General features: G+C 34.9%; 1 long non-coding RNA gene and 1 pseudogene across 2 annotated transcripts in view; one reads left to right on the top strand and one right to left on the bottom strand.

Moving 5' to 3' along the window:
- Positions 1–26921, bottom strand: part of LOC106968797 (uncharacterized) — a 231146-nt gene that overhangs the window by 20904 nt on the left and 183321 nt on the right. Inside the window, exon 9 of one of the 2 annotated variants that reach the window (XR_008299651.1) lies at positions 2405–2503. This is a non-coding gene — a long non-coding RNA (uncharacterized LOC106968797). The remainder of the gene's footprint in view (positions 1–2404; positions 2504–26921) is intronic. The other variant, XR_008299656.1, reaches the window with a different exon arrangement.
- LOC106969245 (neuronal regeneration-related protein-like) lies at positions 19698–19877 on the top strand (annotated as a pseudogene).

The raw sequence follows: 26921 nt of genomic DNA, 5'->3' as shown, positions 1-26921 counted from the left end.
TTCAACACAAGCCAGTCACACCCTTCCCAAGGCAAACAATTATTTCTAAAGAGTTTTACTGGTGTCATATGTTCGGTCCCAAATAATAGGAAATCTTAGGAAAAAAAGATCTTGCAACTGGTTACATTGCTTCCTGCAGTAAAGTAATCCCAGTTATAAACACACACAAACACACACACACACACACACACACACACACACACACACACAACTATTTAAATTTAAAATAACAATTATTTTCTCATTTGTGGCTAAATTTTTTTTAACTCTAGTTCCATGGATTGAGTTGATTTATCAGTCAATAATACATGTTCTCCTTCCAGATAAAGTAGATCTACAAAGCAGCTGTCAAGCAACTGTCGACAGTATAGGCACATGTAATGGGTCAGAAGATAGTTAGCTTAGGACTTCTTACAAAATATCTTTTATTGTTCTTTTTCTGCTCATATGTGTTGTTACACTCCCTTCCAATACATTCCAGTACTCTCTTCCACTCTCCTTTGCTTTCTTGTAACTTGAGAAGTTTATCTAACTAGAATATTTCTCTTTCCCTAGTAACAAATTATAAATCCTAAGGGTGTCCTTTTACTATGATTTCTTCTAATGTCAACGTCTAGAAAATTCAACGTCTGCAAAAACAGTGATAAAACCCAAGAATGTTAGAAAAAAAATGTGTATTTTACTACTTCAGACAAATCAATTGCCTAAACAATGATTCAGAAGCAAGAAATAAAACTTAAAAATTGCTCCTTCAAACAGATATGGAAGTCAGGAAACAATTCAGGCTTAGACCTGAAATATTAGTCACAGCACTGTGACCTATCACCTTAAGTGATAAAATACACAGGTCAGAATTGACAATACATACTCATGGCTGATCATGGCTGCTAGTTATTGATCAAAGGAGAAAAAAAATACTTTGCTGGAAAAACATTGCTCTGAATTACAAACATCCATTCTCTTGAGACTCAGCAACTCTCTGGGTTTCTCCCTCTGGAACTGGAAGCAAGAAGTGAGTTCAGCCAGTATTTAATATCAAGTGAATGTGGTGCTTAATCAATAGTCTTCTGCTTTGTTCCTCGATGTGGAAAGCAGTGTCTATTCATTCAGCAAAGGTTAATGCCAAGGGTCAAGTGATTTCACACTCTCGGTAGGATCCACAACATTGCAGTAGTTCAGATGCCCTAGACAATGATGACTCAGTTGGACTGATTTATTGCCACTCGAAGGCCCTGCTTAATACTAAAGTGCTCTCTTATGATAATACCTCAGAAAATAGCACTGATAAAAGAGGAGGCAATAATTACCTACATCTTGAGGTAATGTCTTCATTTCTAACATCCTATAAAGATGTAGGGTCCATTTTAAATGATCTGCTTCTGGTATTAGCAAGCCATTTAAACAGGATCTTATCAGTATCTTCTCTTTTATGAAATACACCACAGAAGAAATTCAGTAACCATATGATACAAATGTAAATTATAAGTGATGCAGGATTTAACATATGTTTTAGGGAATCCTTTTAAATATTTACTTATTGTAGTATTTTTCCTATTAGATAAGAAGAAAGGAAAAATATTTGCTGATGGGAGGAAAAAATGTAACTTAATATAGTTAATTCCATTAAACAAGGGAGACACAGTTTGCAATTTGATTTCATTCTTTTTTGACCAATTCTACCACATGACAGGCAGGCTAAAAAGACCTGTCTGTATATTTTTTTCTAAATGTGGTTCACTTAAAGCAGCATTAGTTGAGGTCACTGTTTTAAACCAGAACACATTTGACTATGTCAGGGGTCCAATCCTTAACATGTTAGCATCCATGATTATTATTCAGCAATGTCTCATTCCAGATGTGTTTTATATAATGAAAGAAGTTCAAATGTCACCAGGAAAATACTGTGAGAAGAATTAATTGGAAAGCTTATCACAGGAAAGTGATTTAGAATCCAGCTTTCACTAATATATCTGCGAATGATGAATATACTAATTAATTAGTAAAATAAAATAAATTCTGTAAAATTATCTAAAGACATCCTATCACTACAAGTGGAAGAACATTTGAAATAGTTTATTATATACCATTCCAGATGATTAGTATGTAAAGCACTCTAATAAAATTTCTTCCTTCTACTCCTTTTTCATAGGAACTATGGGATTTAAAAATCATAATCCAAACTACTTAAAACAATGGTTAATTCAGAAATACTATTTAAAACTATTTTCAACTATTTAAAAATATATGTGCAGTCTTACAGATGAGTTAAAAATATATTTTTTGGTATTCATGTAACTCAAGAAAACACATTTAATTCTCAATGAGAATTTGCCTTAAAAACACACAAAATGGGTAACAATCAGTAACTTTGATATGAATACCAGTTTCATTGTGTAGTGATTACCTGTATAATGTCCAGAGGCCTGAATTTACCTTTTAATCGAACACTTGTCTGCAATTCTTTCCCAATGAGAATGATTTTATAGGCCATATATTTCAAGACCTGTAATAGGAAAAAAAAGAAGAAGAAGAAGAAGAATTACCAATACAGCTTTTGAAAATAAAAAGAGTAATTAAACAAACTAAATATATTGGGTTTTTCTAAGCAAAAATGCCATTCATGACCTAAAATCCCTATTGAAAAAGATTGTGAGTTGACAAAATTGAATATTTTAAGAATATCCCAAAAGTGTTTTTTCACAATAACTTTCCCATGCACAGTCCTTCCTTCAGTCTCAAGATATTTACTAGGAAATGCAGTTCAGTTAATTCACATGGGAATAAAACAAGTAGCCTAAAAAGGAAGTGTGTGTAGGTCTAATTGTGCACTTCAAAACTACCAAATAAATTACAAATAATGTCATCATTTTGAATGGCTAATAAAATACCTGCATTCTTTGATTTTTGCAGTTGTATCTAACATACATATAATGGCCAAAATAAATGTGCTATGTTGCCATTTTGCCTATAGTCATAATAAGTATGAAATACAAACAATTGTTCATGTTTTAGTGTGACTGACAAAAAACATTTTCAAGAGCGCACTTTTTATTTCAATAGCAATTATTTCTTGAAATCCTGCCCAGTTACTGTTTTTTTTAAATATGTGTGGTCACTGTCTTGTATCTTCTGTTATGTGCTCATATGTGTAAAAACAAAGGAAGCTATATAGGAACCTCTGTTAATGCAGCTCTTTTCTTAGAAATTTAAACACTATGTAGAACTTAAAAAAAATTATCTCCTTTCAGCCATGCACACTCATCAGCTATAATTCAAAATCCTCTAATGCTGATTTCAGTGCCTTATGTGGGAATTATCTTGAGGACTAGATCTCTCTCAATAAAAACATCGCTTAGGTCAGGACAGCAAGCTTAATAGGCTGATATTTTGATGATCACTCTACAACATATGTGTAGCTAACTCACTTCAAAATATCAATTTCAGAATACCTAAGTAGGAAAAAGGGAAAAACATCTTTCCCTTCATGCTTTCAAAACCGTTAAAGTTTTTCATGAAACCTTTATTTAAAGATTCAAACTATTATTATAATAAATATTGCCAGATAGTATAATGAAATAAGTTTTCTTTAACAATATTATCTAATAGGTCACAAAATGATAATAAAATATATTATGCTTTTCTCAATACAGAGACAACATACTGTTCATCTTACAAAATTAAGAAAATTCAGTCTAGCACGGTGACTATACTAAACAAGACTGTATTATATACTTGAATGCTGCTAAGAAAATAGACCTTACGTGTTCTCATCACAAAGAAGTAATGGGTATTATGTGAGGTTGTCAAGGTATTAACTAACACCACTGTGATAATGTTTTAGCAATATATGTATATCAAATCATCATGCTGTACACCTTAAATTTATACAACATGTCTATTACATCTCAAGCAGCTAAAAAAATATTTTAATTCAAATAACCGAAAATTAAAATTAAAAAGACCCTTCATTTCACCTATTTATCCGTCCATCCAGTCTTTTGTACATGCGTGTACACAGATATCAACATATACATACTATATGTATGTATATGCAAAAAAACACTAACATATAATGTGCTCATTATAGGATCAGGGTGGCCCATACTCATTTTCAATTTCTTTTTTTAGTAGCAATATACTGTGAATATCTTTGCATATACTTATGTATTCTTTTACATCACATTAATGATTATATCAAATTTCACTTACCACAGTACTCTAATTAGCCGTTATCCCTCCTTCTGAACATTAAAATCATTTTCTTATTACTATTACAGATGAGGATATGCCCTTTTTTTTTAAGAAGGCTTCATGCCCAGTGTGGAGCCCAGCATGGGGCTTGAACTCATGACCCTGAGATCAAGATCTGAGTTGAGATTAATAGTCCGATGCCTAACCAACTGAGCCACCCAAGCATCCCGTGCCAACCCTATTTTTAACAAAATGTATTTAGAAAAAATATCTTAGAAAAAAATCAGAGGCTCAAAGCATACAAAAAGTCAAAAAACTTTGGATAGGTTAGAAGAATAATAGCTCAAAATATGGAAATTTCATTGTTAACTTTGTGAAGCAAATAAAGAATGGAATCATTTTTGACCACTTTAACCACACAACTTCCCAGATACTGTCATATACTCCATAGTAGGTCTTACATTCCAATATCTTAATAGTCGTTAACTAATAAGTTTCCACTTGCTATTTTGCTCAAAGTTATTTTAATGGGAAATACTCTATATAACCATCCTCAACCACATAATGGGAATTTATGAGAGTTTCATCAGCTTTTAGAGGTTGAAGAGTATAACAAATATATAATTGTATAGAATGTTCTAGATTCATAATTTTGTAGCCACTTTAAAGATAGTTTGACTATGCTATTAAGACCATGTATTAGTCATTTGTACAATATATAGTAATAAAATGAGTAAGGACCAAACCACAAATCTTATTTAGATGTATAAAAGTCAGCTTGCTTAAAAAATTCAACATAAAAACTCATAATTTCTAAATCTCAATATAAATCAAACCCAAATTAAAGGTTATTTTGCATAATTTGCTTTCCAAATGATTATCCACTAGGGAATTTAATGAAAGAACTTAAGTATTTGTATATTGCCCTTTGCTGTTCATCAACATTAAGTAAAATGCATTCTAAATTTTTGTTATATTGTATGCACAGATTAAATTTTTCCTCTACTCGAAAGGTATTTTTAAAAAATAAGAACTCAAATATTCTCATATGAGCCCATCAGTAGTTTGCCATTATTTATTATTCATTCCCTGCATTTTTACAGATGACAGGTTTAAAAATAATTGTGTTAAACTGATATTAAAAATCACTGGCAAAATCAAGAAAATAGTAGTTTTTAGATATTACTACTCATGAAAATTTTTATTTAGAATTGTTATTATCAATAAATACTATATACCAAAGGCATTAAAATGTTAAAGTTGACAGAATTTACTGTGAAGTAAATTTTACTTATATCTCAACATAATGTTGTGCATGGGTTTTATTTTTAGGCCAATAATTGTTTTTAGATCAGTAATTATACAAATTATCCACCTGTATAAAAAAGGCCATTAAATAGACCAATAAAAGCATAAGACTGGTCATTCTGTCCTTTGACCCAGTATTACAAATTAGACATGCCACTCACACAATTAGGTAAATCACAATCTTCCTGGGTTTTAGGAAGAGTTACAGGCTTTTAAAAGTATCCTCTTTTTTTGGTTCATTCAAATAAAAAGTTGTCACAGCATAGTTTAAATTTTAGTCCATAGGCTACTGTTTTTATATATAAGCCTAAAAATTGTGGAAAAATTAGGACACCCCAGTAAATTTTTACATATTTAAAGGATGTTCCTTTATCTTAGCTTACTTTTCAAGTACTGCATCCAAGAAGAAAATACAATGATTGTATAGATTAGGAAAGGCAAGATTATATGGCGAAAGTGAATAATACCCAAATATTAGTACCCAAATTTTTATTTCTAACACACTACCTGGTCAACAGATAGATAAGAGGTTCCATTTATTGTAGAGACCTAGGGACTCAGGCTGAGGATTCTCTCAACCCAGCTTTCCACAGTCAGAGTGCCAGAGGGAAGACAATATAACCTATTACACACTTCTCACAAACCATTTGCTAAATCTATACTTTACATACCTAACTTTAAGGATTTAAGGACACAGAGAAAAAGTCGAAATGTTGGTCACTGGCCCTAATTCTAACACAAACACTTAAGAAGTTTAGCAGGTGGTGAAAATGCATTTTGTTGGATAAAGTCATTGAATTCCATAAATAGGGAAATGGTGAAAATCTTTCAATATATTTGTGTATTATTGAGTTACTGGCATAAAATAACACTTCTTAAATGTTGGAGAATTAATGAATGATTGAATTAATGAATGAGTTTTTTAGTGAGTAAATACTCACAAAACTTTCTCCCTGAGAAAAAACCAATGACATCATGAAGATAATTCTGTTACTGTTTGAGAAACTTGCCAGGGAGGATATTTAATGGAAGTTCCAAAATTATGTATTTACTAGCACGATCAATTAATTTCTTGGCAATATGTGGATTGAGACTGAGGAAATAAAATATTTTCCTTTTAAGATAATTGTCTATTCAATTAAACGAGTTTTCCCCTCAAGTACCACCCAAATGTGTTATACATTCTTGATTCTGCCAAAATAATAAAAAATCAAAAGTATAATATTACATTTAGACATGCCCCAGAATTACAGGTATTTTAAGTCAGGATAGGAGACAAGCATGGAAACAGGACTATAACATAAGGCAGAATAAGATCACTACTATAACACAGGTCCGTACTGGTCCCAAAACATGAGTGTTCTATGCCACAGCCATTTTAACTTCTCATTCTACAAAACAAAACTTTCACAGCTCAAATAATTTCAGTAGCTCATAAATTTATTCTTATTACACAAGAAAAAATAATCCCTATTGGCATCCTTTAACAAAAATACAGCCTTAACATTCCTTATGTAAACCTAGAATAAGTTTTCTCAGTTTACAAGAAAAAAAATCAGAAATGTTGACATAGTTTTAGGATTATGTTTGCTGGTCTTTTTTAAGAGTCTTCAAGGTATTTTTTCATTTATATGTATGTACACACACACACATACACATAATTAACTTCTCTAATATTTAATAATTCATATAGGGACTAATTTCACTCATTAAAATGTGGCAGATGCTGGCAAATACAGTAATTTCCCCATGTGGCAAATGGCCTTCATCACAAACTACCCCATTCTAGAAGCCATTTCACATTCAAGTATTTAGTTTTCCTGTCTGCATTAACTTTAAAAAAGCATTTAATGTTGCCATTTGTGCCTGTATGATGTGATGATACTAACTCTAAAGAACACATTTGTTAAACACCTTGTAACTCAGAACAACCAGTTCACAAATCAGTTTGAATCATCCTTAATCATTTCTAGAAAAAAGATTAAGCTGGTGCTGTTTCAAACATCCAACTCTTTGCATGATACTTCAGCCACAGTAAGTCTGTCTGCCCTTCCAGACATCTTGGCAGAGCAGCTGAAATCTCACTCTGTTTATTTCAGAAGGCTTGTTCCTACTACAATTCCATCATACTATGCTGAATATTACTATGAAGAGAAAGTTCTTCTCTGCCTTAGGCAATTGCAGGCAAGGATTATATAAAAATATCAATGGACGAGAGAATGCTGCAGACACAATGTAATATTTAATTCTGGGGGAAGGGGACTAGCTGGACTTTAAGACATATATACGACAACTTTTTCTGAGACCATGCTCAAATTATCCATTTAAATCCATATGCTGGTTTGAATCAGGCTCAAATTCAGTAATGAAGCTATTATTGATTCTATGGAACATGACTTCAAAATTGAGCAAATACTGAACAAACTATGAGGAGCTCTTAAACTCTGGACGTATGTACCTAGACATCTCAATTTAACAACCAGACATACATTAAACAGCATTAATAGCCAGGCACTTAATGGATCAATTCCCACTGTTTGTGTAATGTGGAAATAAAAAAGGCTTATTAAATGACAAGCTTTCCCTGGTTTGTGCTAATTAATTATACACCACATCTGACTGCTAATTTAGTGGGAAAATGCAGCCCCGAACCACAGTTTCAGCTTGAACTTTGCCTCACCATCACCCAGTTCAGCACAGAGTGCCGCTGCAGCCCGCCTCTGAACGACACCAGTATTAAATTAGAGCACAAGGCCATCAATTTAATAAGTGCTGCAGCAGGTAATTTGAATAAGGACATATTAGTATTCTACCAGTGCACAACTAAAAGCAGCTGACCTTTCAGACCAAAGAAGATCCTTGAACACATTCAGCTGAATCTGAGAACACAGTAATAATCTGACAGTGGTAAGAGTGCCAAGAGAGACGTTTACGATCCTGGACCCATTACTATACATCAGGCTCTCTGTGGTATTACGCGAATAGTTTATATACCTCGGCCTCTCATTTTGCTCTTGCTCCCTGCCATGAAAGAAAAGACACAGAACTCAAGCTCATAAAAAAAAAAAATCTTATTTTCTTTCTTTTTTTAATCTTGTTTTCAATACGTTTAGAAACGCTTATATTTTGGATTTGTGGTGCCAAGAACACAAAACTAATCGATGCACATGTAAATCAGATCTGAGAAGCCACATAAGAAATCATCAATTTCCTAAAATACGAGGCAAACTTAACATTAGCAAAAGTAAACTTGAATCTATTAAAAAAAAAAACTGCTGTGAAACAACCAGGAACCACAGGACCTAGAGCGAATAAGAGCTTGGGCGCAGGAGTAAGAGTAGAACTGGGTTTGAGTCCCTGCTCTGTCACACGTTCACCATCAAAGATGCAGTTACTGAATTCAATGAATTCAGTTCAACAGATGTTTATCAAGTCCATCTCAACCCATGTTGTAAGCCCTAAGGTTATAAGGATGAAAAAAGATTTGATCCCTGTTTTCAAGGAGATCAAAATCTAGCAATGGTGACAGACACAGGCACTATTAGTCACAGTACAGAATGAGAAACCCCTTCAAGCACAGAGAACAGTGATGAATTTGCCTGGTGGTTTCCAGGAAAGGTCCTCACACATGGCAATAGCGATTCTGGGTGTCACGAACATTTCACCAGCACAGAGGAAGGAATGCCCTCTGATGAGAAGTTTTCATCAAATGGCAAAACTACTACACTGTAATAGGAAGATATATTGGATTAAGTTGAAGAAGTATGAGAAGTTGTAAGCATGTGATCCTGTGTGCTTGAAAATGGTCTCTATGTAAGTATAAATACAATGTATTAGTGGGTTTAAAATCAACGTTTGGAGGGAGCGGCCAAAATGTTTAGTTTCTCGGCCTCACAATAAAAGTGTAAGTCAAAAACACATCTGGAGTTCCACCCAAAGGAAGGAATATGCAACTAAGCCATGAGTGTGCAAGCGCCACACTTTGGTAAAGGGGTTTCCCTCCCTAGACTTACTACTACACCATCCTCTCTTCCTCTCCTATTTAGGTAACCAGTGGAGGGGAGGACAATAAGAAAGATGTCATTACAGATCTTAAAGCCACTTTATCTTTTTTTAAATTCTAAACTTTGACACCTTATCTACTATTACTTACAAAATACTTCTTTCACGTTCTATAACCAGCACTGACACTTACACAGCAAATACTGATGCCGCCTTACTGCTTATTTACAGCTGCATGTATTTAACCAGTTGTTGCCTGTGCTCTACATGTTATTGAATATTTTGAGTATCACCTGCATAGCCACAGTCCCAGCAGAACACAGAGGATGAGGTAACTGAAGGGAAGAACTATTTAGAAAGTCTAGGTAGGAGTAAAAGAAACCACCGAGGTGCCTTGGGGCTGCTAATTTGGGGCTGCAACCACTCCTATGACCAAAGAGGCAGGACAGGAGCCTTAGGAGAGAAACGGCCAATACATTGGCAATGTGGCAGGGCCAAACCTGATGAAGCAATACCCTGACCTCACTGAGCTGTCACCTTTGATCTTTTGCAATACCTCTTATTGGCCATATCCAACCAAGAAGCTTAAGTCTAAGAAATCCATGGATGCAGAACTAAAGTTTCTTTGTACCTATGGGGCACAAAGCAGAGAAGAGAGTGGTAGAGAGTGGTTCTGGAAAAGTGAAGGAAAAATAATCTGGCACATATTTTGCTCCTGCTTGTATTAACGGAGTTACACCAGCATGTTCAAAGTCACAATGGAGAACTTCCTCCCAAGTCCAAGTCAGTCTTCCCGGTTTCTAGGGTCCCAGACAGTCTATGCTTCAGGAATCCCATTCCTAATCCTGCCTTTGTCTGGGAATAGCCTATTGTCAACAGCTTTCTGAAAATCTGAGTTGCCTATTAAAACATGCTATTCCTCTAGACTACTCTCTTTATAAATGATAGCTAAAGCTAAAAGTGGTTTTGTACCAATGGCTGCTGATATTCATGTATGCTCTTTTCACTTAACTTTTGAAAATTGCCTTCTTTGTAATGCAAAGCTGAACCAAAGGAAATATCAGTAATGACAGTCTTTTTGAAATCTACAAACTCATGTAGCAGCCTTCTGTTGCAGCCAATAAAAGTAAAATGAGAAACCATGCAGGCTTAGTCTAGGATAGTGGCATGGAGAGGTGATGGGGTGGAGGTGACATATCCCCAAGATAGGACTTCATGACAATTGAATTTGGATGATGAGGCAAGAGTCATGAATAACTGGTTTGAGTGACTAATTCATTGCATAAGAATTCAATTAGTCAAGATGAAGAATAAAAGGAAATGTATAGGCTTTATAAACTTCATGAACCAACCTTATTTTTTCTTTATTGACTAAAATGCAACACTAAGAAAATAATTAAGTTTCAGGGAACCTGGGTGGCTCAGTCAGTTAAGCGTTCGACTCTTGATTTCAGCTCAGGTCATGATCTCATGGTTATGAAATCAAGCATTGCGTCAGGCTTGGTGCTGACAGCGCAGAGCCTGCTTGGGATTCAGCCTCTCCCTCTCTCTGCCTCTGCCTGCCTCTCTCTCTCTCTCTCTCTCTCTCTCTCTCTCAAAATAAGTAAATAAATAAACTTTTTCAAAAAAGAAAACAATTAGGTTTTCAATGATTTGTCAGTTTAGAAGAAGTGCAGGAGGTAAGCAAGTGACATTTGGGAATCCCTCAAGAAAATGCTACATTTGCAGGGTATAAGACTGGAATAAATTCACCCCATAAAAAGTGACCTAAAGCCTCGTTACAACATTATGAATATGAAGTTATCATAGTATAAACATCGAGATATCTTAAATAACTGCCATTGTCATTCTTACATATAAGCTACAAGGTTTGGGAGAAAAACACCTCACTTGAATATTAATTTTTAGTAATACACAAGGAAATGAAGGACAAAACATAAACACAGCTGAAGTAGCATAGGTAAATATATTCAGTGTCACATTCATTTATTTTTAAACCCATTCATTTATTTTTAAACTCATGTCATCAAGGTACTTAATTATAGGCAGGAAAAACCAACTCTAAGCAGAAAATAAAATTATTAAAATAGCAGGTTATAGGGCACAGGACAGAGAGCTCTGTAAAAGCCTCCAGATACAACAACAGGTAAGCAGTTGAAACAGGGAGACCTTGATTCACTGTTGCAATTGGCAGTGAGAAGTAGCCCCTAGGGCAGAACCGTTCCAATCATCCCTGCTCTTTTTCCTCAGTGCCAGCATTTGTCTCTACTAGCAGCAACCTTCAACACGGGCAAAGAAAATGCAGAAACTAGAGAGAATATCACTTACGTCCTAACAATAACAAAGCAGATTACCTATAAAATCACAGATGGTTTTACATCCATTAGTGTGCTGAGAATGCAAAGAAGCCCAATAAACCATAATCCAGAAAATGCTGAACTTCTTGGCTGCTTGTGTCTTTGGTACAGACATGAGAGTAGAAAGAAGCCACCTTGGACACAGGTAAGAAGAAAACACCTACAATTTTAACTAAACTTTAAATACCAATTAGGGGATGGCATGAGACTTTAGAACCCCTGGGAGAACTAAACAAAAGAATCTGCACCTTTTCCACAGGCCTTCATCAAATGTTCAGGAGTCCCATCTGGGGATAAATGCAAGCTTGAGAAGATACCAGCACCCCCATGTTCATTGCAGCATTATTTACAATAGCCAAGACATAAAAACAATCTAAGTGTCCAGCAAAATATCAATGGGTGAAGAAAATGTGGTACATATCTAAAATGGAATATTAGCTACAAAAAGTGAGAAATACTACCATTTTCAACAACATGGATGGACCCTGAAGGCGTTATGTTAAGTGAAATAAGTCGGAAAAAGACAAATACTGTATAACCTCACTTATGAATGGAATCTTTTAAAAAATCATAGGGAAATAGATTGTTGGTTATAAGTGTGGGGGGTGGATAACTTACAGTTATAAGATGAAGAAATACAAAGGATGTAACCTACAACATGATGACTGTAGCTAACACTGCTGCATGATATACTGGCAAGTTGCTGAGAGTAAATACTAAGAGTTCTCAATGCAAGAGAAAAAATTGTTTTCTTGTTCCTTTTTTTCTTGCTCTTCATTTTATCCATATGAGATGATGGATGTTAGCTGAACCTATTGGGGTAACTGTTTAACAACATATGTAAATTACACCATCATACTTTATGCCTTGAACTTACACTGTCAGGTATGTCAATTATTTCTTAATAAAACTGAAGAAATTTGTTCACAAGGAATATTAAGAGAAAAGCAGAAGAGATGAGCGAGACTCACCTCACTGAGGCACAGGTGTACAGGACCTGCAGAAGTCTGAGACCATGACGGAGGAGGAGAATTAAAAATTCTGTAGGCATTCTGGGCCCCACATTCATCAATACTTGGAATTAAAGATGAGGTATTACAGATCCTAGTGAGATTAAAGAATAATGAGATATTATGAACAATCATATGCAAATAAATGTGATCACTTAGAGGAAATGAACTGATTCTTTGAAAAAACTTACATAAACTGACAAAACAAATAAAAAATCTCAATAGCATTATACCCATTGAAGAAAATGAATTCAGAATTCAAAAATATCCTATAGGACCTCTACTCCTGACCATGATAGAGTAATAGGGCCCAATCTCCACCCCACCTCAACCCCAGAAGAGTAGATAATTCTCAGAGATTGCACAGAGCTGCGCAAAGTTTGTGTTCCCATCAGTCAGAGGGAAAAGGCCTCCTAATTCTTAGTGAAATGAATTAAAATCCTCAAAAGTATATCTCCTAGAAATGTAACTCAATTAGCACTACACTAAACGATGTCCTGGATCCTCACTAACAAAGCATAAAAGCAAACTTCAAATGAATCAAACTAACCCCCAAAATTTAACTGCATGACATTTTTTTAATCCAACACTAAAAAGAATGTAGCAAAAAAAAAAACCACAAGAAGAGAGGGGGGTGACTGTCTGGCACCATATCAAAATTATCAGTTATATACAGTGGCTAGAAAATATGACTCAGAACCAGGAGAGAAATCAGTACAATCAGATCCAGAAATGAAAAAGATAATAAAATTAACAAAGATATAAAAATAGCTTTGTAAGTATCCTCAAGTGCTGAAGAATATAGAGAAATAAACAAATGGGGCTATATCAAACAAAAAAGCTTTTGCACAGTGAAGGAAACCATCAGCAAAATGAAAAGGTCAACCTACTAAATGAGAGAAGATATTTGCAAATGATGTAACTGATAAGGGGTTAATATTCCAAAACACATAAAGAACTCACACAACTCATTATCAAAAAACAAACAAACCAATTAAAAAATAGGCAAAGGATCTGAAAAGACCTTTCTCCAAAGAAGAATACATAGAGATGGCTAACAGAAATGCAAAAAGATGCTCAACATTACTAATCAACAGGAAGATTAAAATGGTATTTGTCTTTAAAAGCACATCAAAACACAATTAGATATTATCTCATACCTGTCAGAATGGCTAGTATTTAAAAAAAAAAAGTAAGAAAAAAACAAGTGTTGCTGAAGATTTGGAAAAAATGAAACACTTGTGCACTATTGGTGGGAATGTAAACTGGTTCAACCACGACGGAAAACAGTATGGATGTCCCCGCCCTCCTTTTGTTAAGTTTATTTATTTATTTTCAAAGAGAAAGAGAGAGAGAGAAAATCCAACGCAGGCTCTGTGCTGACAGCAGAGAGCCCAATGCGGTACTCAAACTTACTAACTGTGAAATGACCTGAGCCGAAGTTGGATACTTAACAAAATGAGCCACCCAGGCACTACTCTAAGATCCTTTAAAAGTTAAAAAACAGAACTACCATGGGATCCAACAATTCCACTGCTGGGTATTTATCGAAAGTATACAAATACTAATTAACCATTTGCAACTACGTGGACAGAACTAGAGGGTATTATGCTAGGCAAAATCAGTCAGTCAGAGAAAGACAAATATATCACTTCACTCATATGAGGGCTTTAAGATACAAAACAGATGAACATAAGGGAAGCAAAAATAATATAAAAACGGGGGGGGACAGAAGAGACTTAAATATGAAGAACAAACAGAGGGTTACTGGGGGGGTTGTGGGAGGGGGGATGGGCTAAATGGGTAAGGGGAATTAACCTATCTACTCCTGAAATCATTGTCGCACTATATGCTAATGTGGATGTAATTGAAAACAATTTTAAAAAATGATACTAATTAAAAAGATAGAAGCACCTCTATGTTTATTGAAGCATTATTTACAAAAGTCAAAATATGGAAGCAACTTAAGTGTCTACTGATACATAAATGGATAAAAAAGGTGTGGTTACACATATGTATACAATGGAACATTACTCATCCATTAAAAAAGAATGAAATCTTGCCATTTGCAACAATATGGATGGCTCTAGAGTATATTATGCTAAGTGAAATAAGTCGGACAGAGAAAGACAAATACCATATGATTTTATTTATAGGCAGAATCTGAAAACAAAACAAAGGAATAAATGAAATTAAACAGAAATAGACTCATAAATACAGTGAACAATCTGGTGGTTGCCAGAGGGAGGGAAGGGATGAAATGGGTGAAATAGGAGAAGGATATTAAAGGTACAAATTTCCAGTTATAAAATAAATAAGCCAGGGATACAATATACAGTATTGGGAATATGGTTAATAATATGTAACAACATTGTATGGTGACACATGGAAGTTATATATATCGTGGTGGTCATTTCATAATGCATATAAATGTTGTATACCTGCAATTAATATACTATTGTATGTCAACCACACTTTAAAAAAAGAAAACAAAGAATATAGAGGAAAACATGAGCATAATGAGGAGACATAAAAGATACTATCAAAATTAAACAAAAGAAAAATAAATGAAGTGTCCAAAATAAAAACTATACCAGATGAGATTAACATATTATAGACTGCAGAAGAAAAGATCTGTGAACTTGAAGACATAGCAAGAAAAACTATTACATATAAAGCACACAAAGGAAAAGATAGCAAAGAAACACTGAGCTCACGACTTATGGGACAATGGCAAATAATTTGTAATCACAGTCTCACAAAGAAGGGAAAAGACAGAAAAGATTTAAAGAAACAGTGGCCACACATTTTCTAAATTTAATAAAAATTATAAAAGCAAGTCAAAGAGTGTCAGTGTAGCCCAAAATAACAAACAGAAAGAACTATATAACAAGGCACACCATAATTTAATTTCTAAAAACCTGTGATAAAGAGATGATTTTGAAAGCATTTGGGGGGTGGGGGAAAGAACATGACCAACAGAGGAACAAAAACAATAATTAAGCCTATTTCTCATTAGAAACTCTCCAAGCCAGAAGAAAAGAGAGTAACAAATTTAAAATACTGGAAGAAAACTAGAATTCTATACCCAGTGACACTATCTTCCAAAATGAAGAGAAATTAATGAAGACTTTCAAACAAACAAAAGTTGAGAGAATCAATTGCCATTAGATCTGGGCTGCAAGAATGCTTGAAGGAAGCTCTTCAGAAAGAAGGAAAGGGATACTTGATGAAAATATGGAATTACAGAGGAATAAAGAGCACCAGATCTGTGACTATATAGGCACATATAAAAACTATTTTTCTTGCCTTTTTAATCTCCTTAAAAATATTAACTCTTTAGAGAAAAAAATAACTTATCACAAAGTTTATAAAACACATCAAACCAAAATATATGAAAAAATTGCACAATGGAAAGAACAAATGAAGATATCTTATTATAACATTCTTTCACTGAAAAGAGGTATAATATTATTTGAGGGCACTCCATGATACATTAAAGATTTATTTTTTAAACCCTAGAATAACCACTAAGATGAAACAGAGACATATAGTTTATAAACCAATAATATAGATAAAATAATGAGTTAAAAGAGTGTAGAAAAAAGAAAACATAGAATATATTAAAAATAGCCCCTACACCTTCCACAAAAATTGACTCAAAATGGATCATAGACCTAAATGCAAACACAAAACTATAAAACTACTGAGGAAAACAGCAGAAAACCTAATGACTTTTTAAATACATGGCAATGACATTAAATATAACATTAAAGGCACAACCCATGGAGGAAATAATAATTTGGACTTCATTAAATTTAAAAACTTTGGCTCCGCAAAAGACACTGCCAAGAGAACAGGAAGACAGGTTACAAACTGGGAGAAAATATTTGCAAAAGACATGCCTGATGAAGGACTGTTATCCAAAATATAGGAAGAACTCTTAAAACTCAACAACAAGTGGGGTGCCTGGGTGGCTCAGTCGGTAAAGCGTTTGACTTCCTCTTAGGTCATGATCTTGTGGTTTGTGAGTTCAAGTTCCATGTCAGGCTCTGTGCTGACAGCTCAGAGCCTGGAGCCTGCTTCAGATTCTGTGTCTCCCCCTCTCTCTGCCCCTCCCCTGCTCATGCTGTCTGTCTGTCTCTCAATAATAAATGTTAAAAAAAAAATTTTTTTTAAACTCAACGAGAAATAGATTCTAGACCTGAACAGACACCTTACCAAGGAAGATATATAAATAATAAACATATGAAAAGATGCTCCACATTATATGTCATCAGAGAAATACAAACTGAAACAACAAGATATCAGTGCACATCTATTAGAAAGGCCAAAATCCAGAACACCGACAACACCAAACGCCAGCCATGCTCTGCAGTAACAAGAATTCTCATTCACTGCTGGTGAAAATGCAAAATTGCATAGTCCCTTTGGAAGATAGTTTGGCAGTTCTTACAAAACTAAACATACTCTCACCATATGATCCAACCATCATGTATATTGGTTTTTAGCCAAAAGAGCTAAAAACATGACCACATAAAAACCTGCATACTGATGCTTATAGTAGCTTTATTCATAACTGCCCAAACTTGGAAGCAATAATGATGGCCTTCAGTAGATGAACAGATAAGTAAACTGTGGCATATCCAAAAGAATCTTATTCAGCAGTAAAAAAAAAAAAAAAAAGAGTGAACAAGTCATGAAATGACATGGAGGAATCATAAGTACATTTTACTAAGTGAAAAGGCTACTTACTGTATGATTACAACTATTTAACATTCTGATAAAAAGAGATGATGAGGGTATCAGTGTTATACCAAGGGTTGGGAGAGAGGAAAAAGTGAATGAACAGAGAAAAGAGGATTTTTAGGGTAGTAAAACTATTCTAGAGTACACTGTAATTGTGTATATGTGTCATTGCACATTTGTCAAAACCCAGAGACTGGGTAGCACTGGGAGTGACCCCTGGTATATACAGTGGAATTTGAGTGATAATGGTATGTGTGTGTAAGTTTATCGATTGTAATAAACACACAACTCTGGTGTGGGATGTTGACAGTGAGGGAGGCTGCGACAGAGATGCAGGGGTAGTAGTTTCAGCTCCATTTTATTGCCAAAGTTGACTTACTTTTTTTCAGCAGTTTTACATTCACAACAAAATGGAGCAGAAACTACCTACCCCTGCATCTCTGCCCCAACCACCCTCACTATCAACATCCCATACCAGAGTGCTTTATTACAATTGATAAACTTACACACGCATACCATTATCCCCCAAACGTGATGGGAATTAAGGAGGGCACTTTTTGGGATGAGCACTGGGTTTCATATGTCAGAGATGAATCACTGGGTCCTACTCCTGAAGCCAAGACCACACTGTATGTTATTTAACTTGAATTTAAATTAAAAAAAATAAGTCTACTTTGAAAATTAGTAAGATAATACATTTCAATGTGAGCATATAGAAGAAAATTCTATTAAATACAAATGGCCTAAAAGCCTAAATTAAAAGGCAGAGTTGTCAAACTATATATTTAAAAAAGGAAAACCAACTATATACTCCATACAAGAAATCCACTTTAAAAATAATGACACAGATAATAGAATAGAAATGAATCATAGGAAAGCTACAGGAGCTATATTATTTTCAGACAAAGTGGTTTTCAGAACAAGACATATTACCAGATATAAAGAAGACTATTTCATAATAACAAAAAAAGTTAATTCACCAAGAGAATATAACCCTAAACATGTATGTACCTAAAGCTGGAGCTTCAAAGTATATGAAGCAAAAACTGATAGAACTAAAAGTAGAAATAGAAAATTCTCAATTTTAGTTGGAAATTTCAACACTCCTCTCTTGGTAATTAATAAGTAGACAGAAAAATCAGTTAAGGATATATTCTATTTGACCTAATTGACATTCCATCTCAGGACAAGAGAAAACATATTCTTTTCAAGTACACATGTAGCATTCAACAAGAACCACCATATTTCTGGGCATAAAACAAATCTCAAAAATTTTTAACAATTGATATCACATGACATATGTTTTCTGAATGTGGCAGGCAGAATGATGGGCCCATAAAAATGTATACTAATCCCTGAAGCCTGTAAATATACTAAGTTACATGGAAAGTAGGAATTAGGGTCACCAGTGAAATTAAGACTGCTAATTTAGTGACCTTAAAATACAGTTGGAATTCTGGATTTTTCAGATGAACCTAATGTTATCTACAAGTTCCTTTAAAGTGGAAGAAGACAGAAGAGGGAGAAGAAAGATAGCAACATTAAGGCTCCACACAACATTGCCGACTCTGAAGATGAAGGAAGAGGCCCATGAGCCAAGGATTATGGGCAGCCTCTAAAAGCTAGAAAGATAAAGGAAATGGATTCCCCCCTCCCCACAGACTCCAGAAAAAAATGCAGCTTCACTGTCATCGTGATTTTTTTTTAAACAACAGTGTGTGTAATGCATCTTCCCAGTAACATTTCCTTTCATTAAGATATAAGTGCCGATAAATTTATGTATAGAAGCAAACTGGATAAGCCATGAGCTTAAATCCTTGAAACTACACTGTGTATAAGCCAACCTTCAAGTAACATCTTCTTTCATTAAGATGTAAGTGTTTTTAATCTTATGTGTAGAAACATATGGGAAAAGTCATGTACCTCCCTCCTCCACCCCAGATGTCTTTTCTAGCATGATGCCCTTCTTCATCCACATTTGTGTTTCAGGTGTAGAGAGGAGAGAGTGAACTTTTGTCTGTTGGTCTCCCTGGACTGAAGAGACAGAGGGTGCAAAGCCAAGACTGTTACAACTCTCAGAATGGCTTATTACCCAGAGCTGTCTGTCTGGGTCAGACAAGGAAATGGAGGGAAAGCTTCCTGTGGAAAGACTTCCTGTCCCAAAGGAGGTGAACCGCAAAAGGATGAAGAGATGGACGCTGCCTCCCTGGCTCCTCTTGGCAGCAATGAACTCCACTCCCCAGGCATCGGTCACCTCTAATCTTTTTAATCATAACACCTCCATTTGTATCTGTGTGTTGGTATTGATGAGATCATTATATCGTATATGGGAATTTTTTCTGTGTAAATCATCAAGTATAAGAAACTATGGGACTCTGAGCCTTGCTTTAGAGAATTTGCAGTGGAAAAAATGGGTGTCATCCAACCAGCTTTTAATCATCTTGACTCAAGTGAAAATGCTCATAATTTCACACTGTGAATCGACATTTACAACCCTTAAGGGTGGGCCTTCAGGCCTGGCTCTCGACGATGGTGTCTTGCACAACTCAGACTCCCTCTGCTCTCACCCACAGGTCCACTCCTGCTTTTCCACTCACACAGCTCCTGAAGCTCACTCTGCTTCTTGCAGACGCTGAGCCCCCAATTTTTTTTTTCAATTTGGATGTAACAACCCTAGTAGTTTATGTTCATCAGTTGTCTGTATATCTCTATATTTTATCCATTTTTTTTTTGATGTGTAGAACTAGTTTGAAACTCGTTGTTTCCTTGTGGTAAGTGGTCAAGATGCTACCACAGGACCTGAGGCACTGATGAACGGTGTTATTTTGGACTTTCAACATGCTTCTTGGCGAGGTAGCTCTGATGGAGTTCCTTTTTATTTCCATGTTCTATGAAGGTGTTGGTACTCTGCCTGAATGTTGTTCTCTAGACTGGATTGACTTGTTTCCTTGTGTCCTCAGTGTGGCTTTCTTCTTCAGTGTTGTAGGTTGGACAAATGCTACCAGAGAGAGTAAGAGACTTACATCTCTTGGTTGGCACTCATGGACACACAGTCACTGGAGCGGGAGCAACCACAAAACTCTTATTTACTTACTTCTTTTTGGGAGCCTCACCTATCTAGCTTAGAGAAAGAAAAACAATAATTTTACAGGCATTTTTAGGGGTCTCTTTTAGTTCTTTTGTTTGAAAAGATATTTGGGGGGGCAAACTTTTAAAATAAATGTCCTCTTCAAAAAAATCCAAAAAAAAAAAAAACCTGGCATCTGAGTAGGAGTATGAAAATTACACCTTTCCCAAAAATTAAGTTGGAAAAAATGTCTTTATAAAATTTTTTTAAAGGTAGAGTGCTCTTTTTTACCAATTTTAATAAGGAAGGAAGGAAGGTGTAGAATTAACATTTCTGTCCCAGCTCCCAGTGAAATGGATAAAGAAAGATATAATCAGACAATACCATCTACTCATGGATTGTTGTTGTATGAGCCAGTCTGAAGGCCCACCTTAATTTTTATTTAACTGTCTTGTAGCTCTTCTTCTGAGAGAGCAAGCTTTGTTCTGTACTGTTCTGCTTCTGACTATTAACACTGGTGATGCACACACTGCACTTCTTCATTCTCTTCTTGCTCCCTTACTGGCCTGAGTTTCTTGTGCGTTTTCCTCCACATCCTTCTTTGTTAGAATAGGTATATCAGCTGTGTAAATAGAGCAAGAAAACCGTACTCTGCACCTGTAGCATTTATGCAGTGTTGCAGCTGTGCACTGGTAAAAATGCAGGCTTTTTAACAATGTGATCTTTACTGATGTGCCCACAAGTACCCCGTGTGTTTTAGGTATTTTAGTAGTATCTGTTCAATAAATATTCAAGTTGTAGAAAAGAAAAGAAAAGAAAAGAAAAGAAAAGAAAACAAAACAAAACAAAACAAAACAAAACAAAACAAAACAAAAAGTCATATGCTTAATGCTTCAAACTATACTGTGCATAAACTGTCCTTCAAGTAACATCTTTCATTACAATATATAAATGGGTTGGGGACTTTTTAAAATTTTTTAATTAAGTTTTCATTTTAATTCTAGTATAGTTAACATACAGTGTAATATTACTTTTAGGTATATAATAGAGTTATTCAATAGTTCCAAACAACACCCAGTCAGGGCTCACCACCACCTTACTCCCAATCACCTATTTCACCCATCCCCCTACCCTCTTACCTTCTGTTTGTTCTCTACAGCTAAGAGTCTGTTTCTTGGTTTGTCTCTCTTTTTCTTTTGCTCATTTGTTTTGTTTCCTAAATTTCACATATAAGTGAAATCACATGGTATTTGTCTTTGACTCACTTACTTTGCTTAGCATTATACTCCCTAGCTCCAACCAGGTCATTATAAACGGCAAGATTTCATTCTTTTTTATGGCTGAATAATAGTCCATGATATATATATTACATTATCTTTATCCATTCATCCATCTATTTTCACCCAGGGAAACCACTTCATAATCCTCAACTACTGAACTGAAAGATAATAAATTTGTAATGTTTTCAGCCATTAAGTTTACTATAATTTATTCCATAGCTTCCATAGAAAACTACTACAATTATAGTATAATTAAGCTAAAAATCAGTAACAGAAATTTATAAGAACTAATCCCTAAATATTTGGAAGTTAAGCAACACACTTCTAAATAACCCACAAAGAAGAAAATTCCAGGAAAATTTAAAAATATATAGGTTTTGGCTTGCCTGGGAGTCTCAGTCAGTTGAGCGTCCCACTTCGGTTCAGGTCATGATCGTGAATTCGAGCCCCATATCGGGCTCTGTGCTGATGGTTCAGAGCCTGTAGACTGCTTCAGGTTCTGTGTCTCTCTTTCTGTCCCTCCCTAGCTCACACTCTGTCTGTCTCTGTCTCTCTCTCTCTCTCTCTTAAAAATAAAAAAAAATTATTTGAAATTTTTAAAAATATACATATACAGGTTTACATATACAAGTGAACATCAGATCTCTGTAACATGCACACTGAAATGTACAAAAATGCTACATATACTGACTTGAGGATGAATCTTAATGTAAACTACAGTCTTTGGGTAATTATAATGTGTCAATACAGGTTCATCATTGGTAGTAAATGTACCATTCTTGTGGAGTATGTTGATAAAGGGGGAAAGAAGAGGTGCATGTGTGGAAGCAGGAGATACATGGGAATCTCTGTGCCCTGCCCTCAATTTTTCTGTGAACTTAAAACTTCTCTAAAGAATAAAGTCTAGTTAGAATTAAAATTAAAAATTAATTAGTTTTTAAAATAAAAAATTTAAAAATAAGTAAAGCTGTTATATTTAAAAGTAAGCTTAATAAAATTGTTATATAAAAACAAACTGAATCCTGCTTTCCTAGCATGGCAAAGAGCTTAAAAAGCTTGGTATACAGATATACATACCACCTAATACTGGAACTTGCCCTTTTCATATTCTATGTTTTTTTTAAAAAAGACGTATTACTTGATCTGTCTATAAAACTTGCAAGTACTGCATGGGGGGAAAAAAACACATTAACAAAGCATGACTTATTCATGAATGGCACCCTTAGCCTGATATGGGACAGCAAGCACGCTATCATAGGCATAACTTATTGCTAGAAATGGATAAAATCTCCTTTGCCAAAATTATTAAAATTTCTCCTCTACCCTTCAAGTCAACTTGATTCCAAACATCAAGAGTTTCCCTAAATTTCAGCAAATATTTCATAATTAAAACATAAAATGCATTTGCTAAGAGTACCAAAGTAAAATTACAGTTTACTCAAATATATGAAATATCAATCTAAATTTAGAGAAAAATATTCAGATATTTTTACATAAAATATGATGCCTGTTTCAAATGGAATAAGTGTTCCTTAATAAAAAGGAGCTTCCTGGCACACACGTTATGTTCGTAAGTCAGTAATATTCTAGGACATTCTCCCTGTACTATATACTTTCTCTTTGCCACTTAAATCTTTCAACAACACTGACTTTCTCTTGATAACTTTATAAAAAATTATTATTGACAATAAGCTAACTCAACTTTATACAGTATAAAAATTTATATACAAAATATATATGTACATATATATGTCATCATGTGCTTTATAGAAAGAAGCAGATTGGAAATTTCCTTATCAGAATTTCATTGCTTTTTAGATACTCTGGTAATTCAACATTCATCTGGTACCCTAGAGAGCGTAATACAGGCCTGGCAAGATCTAATATGAACTAAAGGACTCAATGCTAAGTATTTCCAAAACTTCAAAAACCAGTAATAAAAATAGGAAGGTAATAATATACTTTGAACTAGAGTTCTAGGATATCTGATGGACCCCATGGCAAAGTACAAACAATAGAATTCTTTCTTGCAGAACATCTGGATAGCAGGCTCAAAAAAAGAAAAGGTTTTGAGTTTCCTCTATTTCTTTTTATATTCGATCCATTAAGTTACTATTTGTAAATGGTTATTATACACGGCCCTGCACAAGCTATTATGATCACTACAGAAGCTCCTCAAGAGACAAACCTCTTATATCACTGTGTACAACAACATGAAGAAACTGATGCTAAGAAATTAAGTTAATCTAGGGAGCTATTCCTAAGAAAGGAGTACACTTCCATATTGCTACAAGCTGAGACACACTACCATGTATTTATTTTAATATTGCTAAAAAAATATGTGGCTGATGTGGAAAATCATTTCTAGTTCCAATGTTAACTTTGTTACTTGTATGGGAATACATCAGCGCATTACAGTGAAATCTAACATGTAACATTTGGAAGGAAATGGAAGGAAAAGGAAGGAAATGGAAGGAGAAGAGACACAGAAAAGAAAGGCTGGAAAAAAAGTGAGCATTCTGCAGACATTAGCTCCAATGACTGTCCTAAGAAATGAGGGAGAAATATATGAGAAGGCCTCTGTGGAAATATTATCTTTCCCAAAGTAAATGTGTAACATAATTGGTATTTAAATCCAGGTCTTTGCTGAATGCAAAAGTATGCTCTTTCCTTATCCTCAGGATACCTCTCCTGCCATCTACTTTTTGGTTTAGCAATGGTATCAACACATGCATGAAACCAAGTTCTGTCCAGTGGGGGAGCTTCAAGTCTTTCCAATAAATTGTGTATTAGGCAGTCAGTCGACTACTGGATGTGTGTCTAACCATTCAACAAATATCTTTTCCTTCTCTGACCATAGTAAGTGACAGGGAGATTTCTCACCTTCTAGTTAGTATCCATTAGCAAGCAACACTCTGGAAGCCTAGTCCTCAAAAAACCACAATGCAACAAATGTGTTGAAGATAATGCACGGCAAGACTATAGAATGCCTCACCTCCTGCTTTTTTCTCCCTCTAGGTTTGTCACCCACTGTTATTTATTATTTATATTGAACCATAAATGTACAACTCTGTTGATGGGAGTGAAGCCTGTGCCAGAAAGGTCATAGATTTAGTTCACTTCCTTTTCCTTAAACAGTTCTGTGATTTATTAGCTTTTTAAAAAATTAATCAGTAAGGTTTTTTTGAGTACCTAATTGAGGGGACAACCCATCAACTTTTAATGAATTGTTGGAACATTTTCAAATGTATAAGAAATATATAAACATAATTAATATTTCGCTAAAGGAATAAACTCTAACATTTTTAATGGACTTTTGTCAAAAAAAAGAGGTAAAGTCTCTTTTCAAAGATGAATCAAGGGGTGCCTGGGTGGCTCAGGTGGTTGAGCATCCGACATAGGCTCAGGTCATGATCTCCTAGTTTGTTGGTTTGAGCCTCACATCAGGCTCTGTGCTAACAGCTTGGAGCCTGGAGGCTGGAGCCTGCTTTAGATTCTGTGTCTCCCTCTCTCTCTGTCCCTCCCCCACTTGTGCTCTGTCTCTCTCTCTCTCAAAAATAAACAATCATTTAAAACAATTTTTAATGACATGCATCACAAAATGTCACAGATCTCAATGGCAAAAGCAAAATTAAATGACTTGTTCAACATTTTGAGTTTGGTCGAGCTGAAACAATACATATTACTAAAAAATATAACACTATTCCCTAACCCTAATGTTGGGCTCATAGCCCAGAGTGGAGCTCTCTTCCTAGCAGACACACGAAAATGTGGAGGACAGTGACTGTTGTAATATCCAGGGGTGGGAGAGTGGAGGTGGAGGTGGGGTGCTATGTGCAATTAATTGCAGAGGGTGCATAATGATAACCATCTTGCAAGATGTAAGACATTGCTTTACAAGGAAGAAATGCCCACCAAAAATGTCAACAGCACCCTGTTAAAAACACCACATGGGCCTATTAAAATTGTAAAAAAAGAAGAATTTTACCCAGTCTATAATGCATGATTTAGCTTTCAAAGTGTTAAAATAAATCTTAATGGAGTAAGTGTGCTCCAAGATGACAAACACTGCCACTCTATTTTCTTCAACCTATCTTTGTGACTCAGTTACCTGTCAGTCTCCTAGAGGCACTTAAAAAAAGTTGACAAGTTCTAAATCCTGATCATTATACACCTATGTAAATGGGTGTCTCCATCCAAGTTAGGTAAATGGTACATTTCTCTAAAATTATTTTAGTTCTGGACATGTATTTCAATCACAGATCCTGAAATTTTGAGCATGTCTTTCTCATTAGAACTCAGGAAGAGTAACAGATAGGCAATATATTCTTAAATAAAATGCAATTTTTATCCTTTCAAAAAATGAGTCTTTTTATGGATAATTTTGTGATGGTTCAGTCTCCAAAGTCCATGGACAAGAGAGCTACAACTGTCCTGGCTTTGTTTGTATTGGTGGCTTTCTCCTTGTGAGGTCTCAAGATGAACTGGTCAGAGGAAGTGCAAACCCTAAGACTCCGTGTATTCATTTTCTGCGGTGTCAATTCAGGTTGACTATTTATAAATATGAGACTATTTGTGTTCTTACAGTTCTATAAGAATCATTTTGTTAGTGTCCAGTTTTATTGCAAGTTCTCAATTATATGCTGTAATTCCTTGATCTGGATCATAATTTCTCAAATCTGTGATAATCACTAAACTGTTTGGCTTAACCTTCATTTACCTCTGTAAATGGAGTTCAGATTTTAACTCTAATGCATGCTCTTTGAGGCAAGCAAAATGATAAATACAAAGATGTTTAAAGACAAAGCCAAACAACATCCCTTACCAACATTGCCCATGTTCTAATTCTATCATCCCCCCTTCTCATAACAAGTGACTGGCATTAACAGTGTGGCAACTTTCATCCATTTCTTCTTGTTCACAGACATATGTAAATATGTATCTACATATATAAGCA

The sequence above is a fragment of the Acinonyx jubatus genome, chromosome A1 (assembly GCF_027475565.1).
Source record: "Acinonyx jubatus isolate Ajub_Pintada_27869175 chromosome A1, VMU_Ajub_asm_v1.0, whole genome shotgun sequence".
In the NCBI taxonomy this organism is placed as follows: domain Eukaryota; kingdom Metazoa; phylum Chordata; class Mammalia; order Carnivora; family Felidae; genus Acinonyx; species Acinonyx jubatus.
The sequence above is the reverse complement of the archived record's forward strand: the minus strand, read 5'-3'. Positions and strand labels throughout refer to the sequence as shown.